Here is a 13,256-nt window from a genome sequence, read left to right as displayed (position 1 = left end):
TTGCCAGCTTCAATAAAGTTTATTGGAAGATCAATTTAAAAATGGAAAAAGACCTACAACAATTTTGTCAAAAGCAGTTTGCAGTTTGAGTTTAAACCGCTTGTTGCCAGCCACCTTATTAGGCTAGAAGTACACAGGATATGTTTGTTAGCTCAAACCTGTTTCTAAAATTGCTGGCAAATAATTGATGAGAGTAGCAATTACTAAGCAGATGGCACAAATGACTTCTCATGGAGTAAACTACACAAGTTAGCAAATCAGTCTCATGAGCTTTCCCCATACAGAGCCATTTGTCACATTGGTTAAATAGTCAGTTGCTACTCCCAGTGATTAATTGCTGATGATTTTAGCCCCTTTTACATGAGGCGGACTGCGGCTGCGATCTGCTTGCTCAGCAGGGGATCTGTCCTCTGATCCTTGCTGAGCAGGTGGATGATGGCTCTGTGTCCTCTCTCCGCTTATGCAGAGCGGGCACAAACACAGCCCGCTCTCCTCTATGGGCCATGGGATGTGAACGGATCACCTGTCCACTTACACCGACTGCCATCCCATCCGATCTGCTGAATGGAAGGGGAACTAACCCCCATCCATCTCTTTTTGGCGGATCGGACACATGTCCGTTTACACCTGTTACACCCGCCGCTCCATTGAGAAGAATGGAGGTTCTGATCAGGTCCGCCCGTCACTTAAGGTGGACCCGATCAGAACATCCATGTAAAAGGGGCCTTAAGGAGCACAATTGTGCTACAAAATATCCTATGTGTAGATTTAGCTAAATTAAGCAATTGATTACTTTTCTTCATTTGTGTAGATTTAGGCCCCTTTCACATGGGTGGACCATGCGGGCCCAACTGTCGGTCTTTTAGGTGAACTCGATCGTATCACCCATTGCCCTCTATGAAGAAGTGGATGTCAACGGACGTGTGATCCAATCCTGTACCCTAAAACAGATGGGTGGGGATCCGATCAGGTGACAGATGCATGGAAATGGATAGGCAGTCCGTTTTCATCCGACAGTCCATAGAGGACAGTGGGCTGTGTGTGATGACCTGTCATCTGCCTGCTCAGTGGGGATCAATAGAGAGATTCCCTGCTGAGCAGGCGGATCCGCTAGCGGGCTCATGCACACAAAATGTTTTGGAAACTCTCCTAAAAGCATTTCCTCCTGGCAGCAGCGTTTTGGCATAAAAAATGCGCTTTAAAAAGTGTGTAGCGTGTTAAGGCTCATTTAGGCGCTTTTAGAGGCATCAATTGTTCGGGCGTTAATTATTTTATTGGCCAGAATTATAGTTTATTCTGGCCATTGAAATGAATTAACACTAAATGTGCCTAGCATTAACAAGCATCAAAAGTTTTTTCTGCCAAAATGCCACTTCTGAACGGGTTTCTTTCCTGCTTCTAAAAGCTTGGACACATAGGGGTTTATTTACTAAAGGCATTACAAATGCAATTGGAAGTGCAGTCGCTGTAGATCTGAGGGGAACATACAAGGAAAATAAAAAACAACATTTTTGCTTGTACATGATTAGATGATAAAAAAAAAAGCAGAGCTTCCCCTCGATTCAGATCTTTCCCTTAGATTTACAGCGACTGCACTTCCAAGTGCACTTGTAGTGCAGAGTGGATTTTCCTTCAACTCCATAGACTAACATACAGGGGAGTTTATAGACAGGCCAAAAAAAACAACCCATCTCACTTTCCCAGGAGCAGCTGCAAAAACATCCAGTGTGTATGAGGCCTTGGGCTGGGTCCACGCTGGTGTGCTGAGTTTTGGCTGTGACACAGGTGTATGCACAGTTTACATGCTTCTTACACATGTTTTTATCAGTGGTCACCTTGAATTCTGTAAAGTTGCATGTTTTTGTTGCGCTTTCTGAAAGTGCACCAAAACTCATGCATGCTGCATCTTTAGTGTGCTTTCAGAAAACACGGCAAAACACACATCCTATTAGAAATCAATAGGGCCAAAAAAAACACACGTAAACCAGTGGGAGTGCATCCATAAGGAGCGCACGGACGCCGCCCCCTCTCTCTTCTATGACCAATGGGTAGATTCATGCATTACATGAACCTATCCACGGCTGCTTCTACCACCCCTATTCAGGCACCAGGCACCTGAATTATAGCGGCAGTTTTTTTTAAAGCACCTGATTAGAGCCATAGGCTCTAATTGGCATCAAAAAAGGTGGTCTGCAAGCGCCATGCTTGGCGCTCGCCGTTTACCTAGGTGTGTTAGAACAGTGAATTTACATTCTTCCTTATATTCTCGTATATTCTCCGATCACCCTCTCCGCCAATCAGGTGTTCGGGTCTGTTACCCATCACCTGACTGGCTGAAATGACAGGCACTATGATTGGACACCTGACGGGAGAGAACGGGAGGAGACTAAGGGAGGACACCACCGTCACTCGCTGCCCCACGAGACAGGGTAAGTGCTGGGCAGACAGCAAGCGGGGGGTCACAGGGCGGCACTGGACGGCACAGTGGTAGCATTGGATGGGCACAGTGGCAACATTGGGTGGGCAGAGTGGCAGCATTCAATGAGCACATTGGCTGCATTTGATGGGCACAGTGGCTGCATTTGATGGGCACAGTGACAGCCTTTGATGGGCACAGTGGCTGCATTTGATGGCACAGTGAGGCTGCAGTTGATGGTTTTTTTTTTTTAGTTTGTTTGCGTCCCCCCCCCCCCAAAAAATGTGAGCCATAGCCCCCATGCAAACTCACGGTAAGTGTTTTTTTTTTGTGCGATTCCCGAGGCACAACAATTCTCGGGATGAAGAATCCCACTATTCTCAATGGGCCCATTCACAATTGATCATTGTGTCACTTGCTGCCTGTGAAGCATTTTTAGCAGAATCACACATTTCTGGCCCCAAAGACTTTAAAACACTTGAAAAACATGCATTTACATGGTTACTATTAAATAGTCTTTGGGTCCAAAAGCAAGCAATTGTGCTCCTGTACTGCAGGATGCATAAAAAATGCAAAAGAAGCCTTTAAATTGTTGGTTATGCACACACTAAGTATGAATGGAGGTATGGAAGATCATGGTGCACATCAGTGCGTTGTAGCGCAGGTATGTTGTCTGTCATGTAATGCTGGATGCATTGCAGCTCATTTTACCACGTGTTACCGCAACACAGGTGTAAACAGGCAGTGGAATTTAGATCTATGGAATAACCATAAATTAGTGAATTAAAAGTGACACTAAATGATATCCTCATGCTGGCCATATACTATCCGAAAAACCTGCCAAACCCATTTTTGAAAAATGAACATTCAGTCGTGAGCACAAACGATAGTGCTACCATGCCATCATCATGCCATCATGACCGATAAATCGTTCAGTGGACATAAATGAATGCCTCTTTTGTTCGTTTTTTTTACATATACCTAGTGCAGACTTTTAGGCCAGGAAACATATTAACCTTTCAATTTATCGTTCGTTCAGCGAAAATTTCCAAACTTGTCCTTCGTTTTTCGGCTCAAAGACATCCCAACGATTATCGATTTTGTGCACATTAACTAGCCGAAAAAAGAACAAACTGTCTAAATGACCACATTTTGGCTGATTTTTCGTATAGTGTATGGCCGACATTATACGTTAAAAAATAATCCATACACATCCACTACTTAATGGTCCTGTAATCTATTTTTCATGAAACCATTTTTTTTTTACCTCCTTGTAACGTCCTCCATGAGCTCCTGAACCTCTCCTTTCCCTTCACTTCTGCTTGTTTGGAAGAGCCGAGCTGTGCATGTTAGTTGCGGTCATGCCATAGTCCATCTCCAGAGAGAGGGTGGCTACATTCTTACATACAAAAGGACCATGCAGAACAAATGTAGCCACCCTACCCTCTACCAGGAAGTTAGGTTACAGCAAAAAAAAAGAAATTAGGAAATTTTGGAGGAGGCTGGGAGCAATAGAATGTAATTTTAATAGATGCTTGTATGGAAACTTGGCTTACTTATTCCCTACCATCCCCAAGTCCTTCTACGTATATTCTTTCAATCTGATCTATGAGCCGAGTCTGTGGGGGGTATACTTTTCTTTCTTCCTACTCCTTTAGGCCTTGTTCACACAGGGTGTGCTACAGCATACGCCCATGTGAGGACCGTGTTTACCCATAAAGGGATGCACAGATCTAGGACGGTTTTTAAGGCAGGGCAGAAGGGGCAGCTGCCCTAGGCCGCATCAAAGCAGCTGCCTCATACTTGCCAACTATCCCAGTTTAAATTCACTTATCCCTTTAAGTTTTAGTCCTGTGCTGTGTCCCGATATCTCAGTGTAAAGTTATGTTGCTCCTGCCCAGCTCTGCCCTATTGCCATGTACTCACCTGCAGGCCTTGTGTTTATATGTAAATAACTGGCATTGATAAGTAAATAGTGGCGGAATTAATATGTAAAAAGTCAGGGACCGCTGTATGTAAATAACCGGCATTGATAAGTAAATAGTGGCGGAATTAATATGTAAAAGTCAGGGACCGCTGTATGAATGCCACCTCTATTGATATGTAAAGAGCGGCGGCATTCATATGTATATCATGTTCCCTTTAGGTCATATCTACCATCACTTCTGCTGAATGCTGCTCACTGGAGAGGTAAAGGGGCATGCTCAAAAGTCCTGCCTACAACTGTGATCATTCAGCCTAACATCAATCTGTTCTGCAAAGGTAAGCAAATTGGAGGTGGAACCCTTCTTCAAAAAAACATGGTGCCACAGCAACCTGAATTTTGGTGTATGTGAATCCACACATCACAGCCGATGCATGAGGGTGTCATGGCGTGCAGGCAGTGAGGAGATTATGTGCTATAACCTTTAGCAAACAATCAGTGAGCAGTAATGCTGTGCACTAACCTCTTCCAACCAATCATTGAGGGGTAAGGATATGCAGTAACCTCTAGGAACCAATCAGTGAGCAGTAATAATGTGCAGTAACCTCTAGCAACCAATTAGTGAGCAGTATTGATGAACAGTATTCTCTAGCAACCAATCAACAAGCAGAAGTCATGTGCTGTAACCCTTTAGAAAATAAACAGTGAGCCATAATGTGTGCTGTAACCTCTAGCAGCCAGTCAGTGAGTGTTAATGATACACTGTAACCTCCGGAAACCAATCGCAATCGCTGCCTGATCTGATTCAGTAAACTGATTTTGAGTCTAGCTGCTATTTATTGTATGTCTCAGAGCAGGTGGAGAGTGAAATTGCATGGAAGAGGGGGCCCAAGAAAATGTTTGCCCAGGGTCCAGTCAATATTAAAGACGGCCCTGCACAGATCCATGCATCCCCAGACAGGGGGACAGGCAGTCACATTGATGTCCATTAGAATACACAGCCACTGCTCCCATTTTGAAATCTGTATGAGTGCATGGCTCTGAATGCACACAGTCTGCATTTGGGGCCACGTACCCGAATGGATGTCAAATTGGAAGCAGCAGCTGTGTGAGTGTGTGCGCATCTGCTGTGTCCAAAATGCCATCAATTGGACTACCTGTACAGGGATGCATGGAACACCTGTGCAGGTAAACACAGTCTCTGCATGAGCATTCGCTGTAGTACACCCCATGGGGATGTGGCCTTACTCTGTCCTTTCTTTCCACCCCTCTTCCTTTTTGCATCCCCATCCTTTATCTCTGAGTTCATCAAAGTCGGCTTGGCTAACCCATGCGCCCCTATTTTCTTGTGTAAACTTTCAAAGGTCATCGACCCTGGAGACTAAAAACATTTTTTATTTGCTAGTTTTTTTCCTGTAAACATTCATACATTTTTTCAAATGTTCTGGCCCTATGTGACTGTACCTGTTGCTGTTATTTTTGCCTAAACCAATCAAAAGAATTAAACAAGAATACGTACTTGAATAGTATTTTCTTTCTTAAACTAAAGTTAAAGTGAGCGTAAACTCCCATACATGACTTTTAGGTAAGCCTATAAATAAGGCTTACCTATAGGTACTGCAAATATCTCCTAAACGTGCACCATTTAGGAGATATTTACTGTATATGCAGCTGATAACATCCCCGGTGCATGCACTCTGAAAAAAAGGCCACCCAGATACGTGGCAGTGACATCATCACAGCTCCGGCCAGTCACACAACCTGAGTCCGCGAACCTGGAAGGAAGATGGTGCAGACGCTGCTGGAAGGGCTTCATTCTAGGGCTGCACGATTAATTGTTAAGAATCAAAATCACAATCTTTTTCACTTCCCGATCTACAAAACAGCATGTCATGATTCTTTCTAACAAGTGCCGAGAGTTCTCACAGCTGGGGGGAAAAAAATCCAGGCAGCCTGCCACGTTTTATCACAACACAGGAATAAGTAGAAACAAAGTATCTTTTCGTTCTTTTATCAAAGGAGTTCGGCATGTAAATGAAGGAAGTTTAACTATTTAAATACCAAACCTTTTCTGACATTTGTTGATTACAAGTAAAAATCATTATTTTCTGCTAGAAAATGATTGGAGCACGCAAACATGATATATATATATTTTTTTTTAGCAGAGACCCTATAGAATAAAATGGTGGTTGTTGCAATATTTTATGTCACACCGTCTTTCAAACGCAATTTTTTTTTTGAAAAAATACACTTTAATGAAAAAAAAAAAAAAATAACTAACAGTAAAGTTAGCCCATTTTTTTCTATAATGTGATAATGTGACAATTGTGATCTTCATTCTAAGCAAAAAAATAGTCATTCTGATTTTAGCCAAAATCGTGCAGCTCTACTTCATTCTAAGGTAAGCTTCCCATAATGTGCTAGTATGCGATGCACTCTAGCACATTATGGCTTTACATTGCAGGTTAAAAAAAAAATAATAATTTGGTGGTTTACTACCACTTTAAATTATTGCAATAATATAAGTTTATCTCTTTCAACTGCCAAATATTAGAACAAGGCACAGAGAAGTAATATTACATGTGGTAGTACTAGACACAGTACCTGTAGGTGGCTTCTACTTCCTTGATTAAAGACAAAAGTAATCCAGCTCAATGATCTCCATTAATTAGCAGAGACACTCCAGCTCCATGTGGTGGGCACTACCGGATGAACTCTGGCCACGCAAAGTATTAATCCCTGAATGAATCCTTGTGATTTCTCTGCCCTGCACACCCTTCCAGGACACAGGCTTAGTGTCACACACTCTCAGGATCCCCCTCCTGCTGTCATTTCTTCACAGCATGTGTGTTCTAGCAATCGATATCTAGAAGGGTCAGAGGCTTCGAGGAGAATTTCTGGTTCCAGCTGACATGGCAGTTGTGAGGGCAAAGTAGTCAGAGTGAAGCAGCCCTGGACTCAGTAGGGCAGGCTCTCCCTTTGGCTGTTTAAGCATATTCCACAACGACTTTCGCTGACAGCTGTAAAAGTATCCCTGTCCCCAGAGCACAGGTTCCTACAGAGGCCTTGGGACTGCAAGGAGGGGGAAAGAGTGGGCTTAATGGGAAAAACATTTAAACAGTAGATCATAGGTGGACTTCTGCTACTATTCTCAGTATGGCTGCTACATAGCTCCCAACTGTCCCTGATTTGTAGCAATGTCCCTCTGTCCCTCTTTCTGCCTCATTTCGGTCTGATCTATATAGTTGTATGTAAAATGCACTTTTTATCTTTCAAAAAGTGTTTCCCTCTAGATTTACCCATTGTTTATTTTTTGCATTATGCTGCCAATCTATGATTCTCATTATTGATGCTGCTTGAAGATATTTAAAAAAGTCAGGCATTGCCAATCCTCCATTTTATTTTTTTGTTCCTATTAATACTTCTCTTCCTACTCTAGGGGTCTTATGCGACCATATAAAACTTTCTACAGCTTCCCTTAGGTCCTTCATAATCTTTTTTGATGGTATGATAGGAACAGTTTGAAAAATATATAACATAATTGGTAGTATCTCCATCTTTACAATATTTATTTTCCCTAACCAGGAATAAGTTATTTTATCATACTTTCCCAAGATATATTAGGGGTTAAAATAAAATTCCAGCCATGGATAAACCCTAACTTAAGCCCGGAAGAAAAGGAGATGCCTATTTTTGTAAAAACAACATTAAAAATCTGGGATGATATAATAAAAAAAGGAAATCTCTCTTCTTTGATTGGCCCTATGACCCCACTATTTGCCAATCCTGAACTCAGGCCAGCTCTAAAAGGTAAAACATTTCTAAAATGGAATATGGATGAGCATGAATGAATAATACAAATCCTGATTGAAGGAAAATTGCCAACTCTACAGGAAATGGGACAAGAACATAAAAATAAATGGCTACAATATTGTCAGTTGAAAACATATATAGATCCAATAACGACATTGATTAATAGACAATTAACCACATTTGAACAAATAGAAATAAATAAGGACAAAGCGAACAAAAAAAAATCTAAGATATATAATTTATTACTCCCTCCTGGGGATATCAAAAAAATAGCGGGAGTGAGAAAACGTGAGGAAGAAACAGGGAATGTGATGGCTGAGAAAGAATGGGAAGAGATTTTTGGAAGAATTCATAAATTATCTTTGGCAACTAAACATCAAGAAAAAAAATTATAAAATAGTGATGAGATGGTATAGAAGCCCAGTTGTAATGAATAGAATAAACAAAATGAACTCTGAAACCTGCTGGAGATGCAAGGTAGGAAGAGGAACTTTGGAACATATGTGGTATGGTTGCTATAAGAGTATTTTGGGGAAAGATAATAGAAATATATCAGAGGGTGACAGGTATAGGGATAAAGCTTGATATAAATATAGTATTATTCTCCCATACATCCAAATTATTAAAACAGGAGTTAGAGTTTTTGCATTGTATGTCCGCGGTAGCAAAGGAAGTAATAGCACGAAATTGGAAAAAGGACAACGCTCCAACAATAATAGAGTGGAAATGTGAAATGAGCGAAGTATATTATATGGAGAAACAAATAAGAAAAGAAGGATATATGGAGAATCAGATCTCAAAATATTGGAAAAAATGGGAGGAGTTTTGTACCTCAGGGAATCTGAAAGAATTTTTGTAAGAGAAGGGGGATGGGGTGGGTGGGGGTAAATATTTGATGAGGGGGTTTTTTTTCTTGTTTTTTTTTAGGTTGTAGTATGATGGGGTATTATATGGTTGTTGATATGTATATATATATATATAAAAGAAAAATAAAGAGAGATTTGAAACAAATGTGTTTCCAAGTGATAAACCTTTCGTCCAATTTCTAAATTGCTGAATTTGTAAATTTTAAAAGCCAATATAAAGGAATAGTAATGGTAAAAAAAAAAGTCCCTGTGGATTTAATTAACCTTTTTTAGGTTAATTCTCATTTAAGGGGGTGTGGCGGGAGGCGTGCCTTATGCCTACATACATTTGCTAGTAGGTGTTCCTCATTTCCATTTCAAAATGTTGGGAGGTATGCTACTAGTATGGAGCTGTAGCCTCTGAAAACATATAACAATTACTTAGAAATTCAAAATCACCAATAACAGTAAAAGTCTAATGAACCCCTTTAGCTGTAAGGGATGTTACCATACGATAAACTAATACATGCATTCTTTTTCTATAGGGTGAGGGTTAAAGTGTATCTGAATGTAGCGCTTACCCCCAAAGGAGCTTCTGTTTTCCCAGGTCTCCTGTTCTCAATGTCCACGACTCTCCAGGCAGCACCATGCCCTCCGACACATTAGGGCTGAAGGGTGGATATTTAGTGCAACAATATACACAATATTACCGTAACCAAAGAAATGAAAAATGGCAATAATCACTCAAATATGTGAAATAGGGGAAAAATATAGAATTGGTAAAAAAAGAAAAAGGGTGGGGGTACCAGAGAATGACCCTTAATCCCTATCCCTGGGGTAGGTCCTGTTTAACAGCTTGCTGCCCGTATAACTTACATATACGGCGGCAAGGCAGCTCTGTTGTGCAAGATCATGTACCTGGTACGGATCCTTGCGCTTCCGGGACTAGGGCACACATGCGTGCCGTTGGCGACCCGCTCCTGCTGTGATTATACACAGTGCAAGCTGATCTGTGGGTACCACAGACTCGATGTCCTCCGGCACCCACCGATCATTAGACAGAGTCAGAACGGCGATCTGCCTAGGTCAGAAAGCCAGATCGCTGTTCTGTCAGTAGGGAAGGCATTGATCCAGTGTTCCTGCAAAGCATGCACAGCATCTGATTGTTCCCACAGCTTTCTGGGACCTGTGATGTGTCTCAGAAGGATGTGAGGGAAGGAGGGGAGCCAAACTTGCAACTGTGCAAAAGTGGGCGAGCAAGTACCTGTCAAAATCGGATGCCCCCTCCCCCCAGAAGAAAATGATGTCACAAATATTAAGGAGGAGAAGGAGGAGCTTTGGGTGGTGTATTGTATGGTGTATCAAAATAGGCAGCATAATCCTGTATAGAACCTAGGCAATTAGTGAGTGAAGTTCTATTGTCTCCCACTCAGGTGCCAAAGCCCTGCCCACAAGGAGCCTCTCACTGACTCCTAGGGTGTTGACTTGGCCCCTCCCACTCTGTCCGGAGTTCAGCAGTGTCAGCTGCAGTTTCACCTTCCCCACCATCAGGCAGCGACATTAGGCTCAACAGTGGCGTTCCCACATAATAGGGGATGCCTGCTACTCAGCCTCCCTGCATCCCCAACACTGTGGCAAACTGACCTAACAGCAGCCTTAGGCCGCGTACACATGAGCGGAATGTCTGACAGAAAAAGTCTGACGGAAGCTTCTCATCATATATTCCGATTGTGTGTATGCCTCATCAGACTTTATTTTTTGAAAATTCTGATGGACCTAGAAATAGAACATGTTCTAAATATTTCTGATGGAACCAATTCCTATAGGGGAAACCGCATGTCTGTATGCTGTTCCGACGGACCAAGACGACACATGCTCTGAAGTATGAGACGGAAGCGCTCGGTGTGGTAAAACTAGCACATTCCTCACGCTGCTAATTCTGTGATCTTTTAATGCAGCGCATTCTTTTCTTCTTTATAATGCTAGAAGTATGAAGTTGTTTTGCTGCTCATATTCACACAGAGTTCTCACAAACATATTTCTTCATTATTTCTTCTGATCTCGTGAATAATATTGTATTATTTAAAAGCCAGATCTCCATAATAATGTTCACAATAATTTTTTAGAGTCATCTTTTATTATTTTTTTATTTCATCAAGATTTTTTTTAGGATTAATTAAAAATAATTTTCTAGTGATCTCCATATATTTTTTTGTTGTGTGTCAAGTTACCACAATAACATTATTTTCTTGTATTTTCTGTTAACCTCAATGAGGTTGGTGTCCCTTGTTAATTTGACATTGTCTTTTTGAAATGTACCTGCCTACTCACAAACTGTCCTTTTTGTAGAAAAACAAATAGGCAAGTATTTTCTGAAAATAAAATATCCATTTATTCTGGGTAACAAAATAAAGAGGAAGGCAACGCTGGAGAAACTTTAGGAATTTGCAAAATCTTTTGGCTCCCAGGGCACACATCAAGTCTGTGGAAAAGAAAATTTGAGGCTTGAGGAGTCCATACAATTTGGAGCCCAATCTGGTCCAAGAATCCAAGAGATTAGGACCAGCAGCAGTTGACATATCTGTCCCCAGGCTGTGGTACTACACCAGTCTGCATCTTCTTTCAGACCAGACTGAACCCAGGTCATCACTTTCTTCTCTTCCCTGCAGCATCCATTCCATGCTTCCCCTGCAGCCTTCCTTGGAGGCTGTGGCTCTGGTGGTGGACTTGTGGCAGGAGGAGGAGGAGGATCGGCTTGCTCATATATGTGGCTATTCACAGTCAGCTGGCCCCTCAACCCCTTCTGAAGGGCCTCAAAAATAATTCCCTCACAGAGGAGGCGCCGGACCTTCTTTAATTCTAGCAACCTGGTGGCTAGATAGCAGCCACAGGCCTCTTCAGCATTGGAGGGGCTCCTGAGAACATCGCTTGCTTCCCTAATGAGGCCCAGTGCTGCCTCCTCCATCATCGTCCCTTTCCTGGGCCTTTTAATGGTAAGGCAAAGGGGAGGCACCTGGGATTGGGTGAGGCGCCTACTGGGCCCAGCCACCTCCTGGCTGACACTGGGCCCGCCTCCTCCTGGCTGCCACTTTCCGAACCCTCCTCCTGGCTGAGCTCATCCTTTGTATAAAAAAGGAACATAGTTTTAGTTTTTGCTTCATCAATCACACACAATTTTCAGCTCATGACTTGCAAATTCAATGTTAATAAATAGAAAAGACTATCATTCTGACCCCAGCATTTTTCAAGCTGGTCACAAACATTTTTGGCCACTACTGTCAATTGATATGTATACATCTTTTTGGATAAAATCATTAATTTGCAATCAATTATCACATCTAGTTAACATTATTAATATTAGGACAATAAATATGTCTAAAAATAACATACCTGGTTCCAGCTGGGCACATAGACTTCTTCCAGGATGGAAGGCCCAGGTTGTTCCTCATCAGCCTCTGCTGGGGTTGAGGGAAGGATGGAGGGAAGGCTGCAGGGAAGGGTGAAAGTTATTCCCTGGCTTCAGTCTGGTCCTCCAGAAACTGCAGTTTGCTGAAGTACCACAGCCTGGGGACACACACATTCTCTGCTGATGCTCCTGATCGGAGTGATTTCTGGTTCTTATACATGTACCTCAAGATCCCAATTTTCTTTTCCAAGAACTAGATGGTTGCATCTGGCACCCGAGTCTTCACAAATTCCAGTAGTTTCTCCAGCGTTGACTTCCTAGCGTGTTTATTATAATATAAACTGTGTTTCCCCTCTCACAAATTCTGCATCTCCCTGTACATGTCAATGAAACTGGCCATAAATTCTGGGTCCTTAAAGTGATTCCTATTTTCTGTAAAGACAATACAGAAGACAAAAACACTAATGTCAGCCTAAACTCTCATAATCGCATCCCAATATAGGCCTCAATCTTGGAGCAGTATTGGCCACTGATGTACCAAAGTTAAGATTTTACCTTCGTAAGAACATTTGTCCTCCTTCCTCAGCAAAACGATCGTATGTACGTCACACGCGTGTTACTTTATATACACTGCGCATGCGTCGCCCGCCCCTGACATTCTTTCTAGTCTATTTCCCACCCCTTCTCTTCGGTGCGCAGTAGCAGCGACATGGCGGAGACACAGCAGGTGTGTGATTGGAGTAATGAGGAGGAGGAAAGCCCGGAGGCCCAAACATCCCGATCCCAGAGGCGACGATTTAAGGCTACAAATATTTTCTTGAGATGGTGGAGATCGTGGACATCTTGAGGAGG

General features: G+C 42.3%; 1 protein-coding gene across 2 annotated transcripts in view; it reads right to left on the bottom strand.

The window, feature by feature from the left end:
- Positions 1 to 7,272, bottom strand: part of ZNF385A (zinc finger protein 385A) — a 496,355-nt gene extending 489,083 nt beyond the window's left edge. The window contains exon 1 of one of the 2 annotated variants that reach the window (XM_077483783.1): positions 6,945 to 7,272. The gene's annotated coding sequence lies outside the window, so the exon portion shown is untranslated. The remainder of the gene's footprint in view (positions 1 to 6,944) is intronic. The other variant, XM_077483787.1, reaches the window with a different exon arrangement.
- Positions 7,273 to 13,256: the final 5,984 nt, after the last annotated feature.

The sequence above is a fragment of the Lithobates pipiens genome, unplaced genomic scaffold (genome assembly GCF_037356315.1).
Source record: "Lithobates pipiens isolate NorthernLeopardFrog02 unplaced genomic scaffold, aLitPip1_a1.2 Scaffold_16, whole genome shotgun sequence".
Taxonomy (NCBI): Eukaryota; Metazoa; Chordata; class Amphibia; order Anura; family Ranidae; genus Lithobates; species Lithobates pipiens.
The sequence above is the reverse complement of the archived record's forward strand: the minus strand, read 5'-3'. Positions and strand labels throughout refer to the sequence as shown.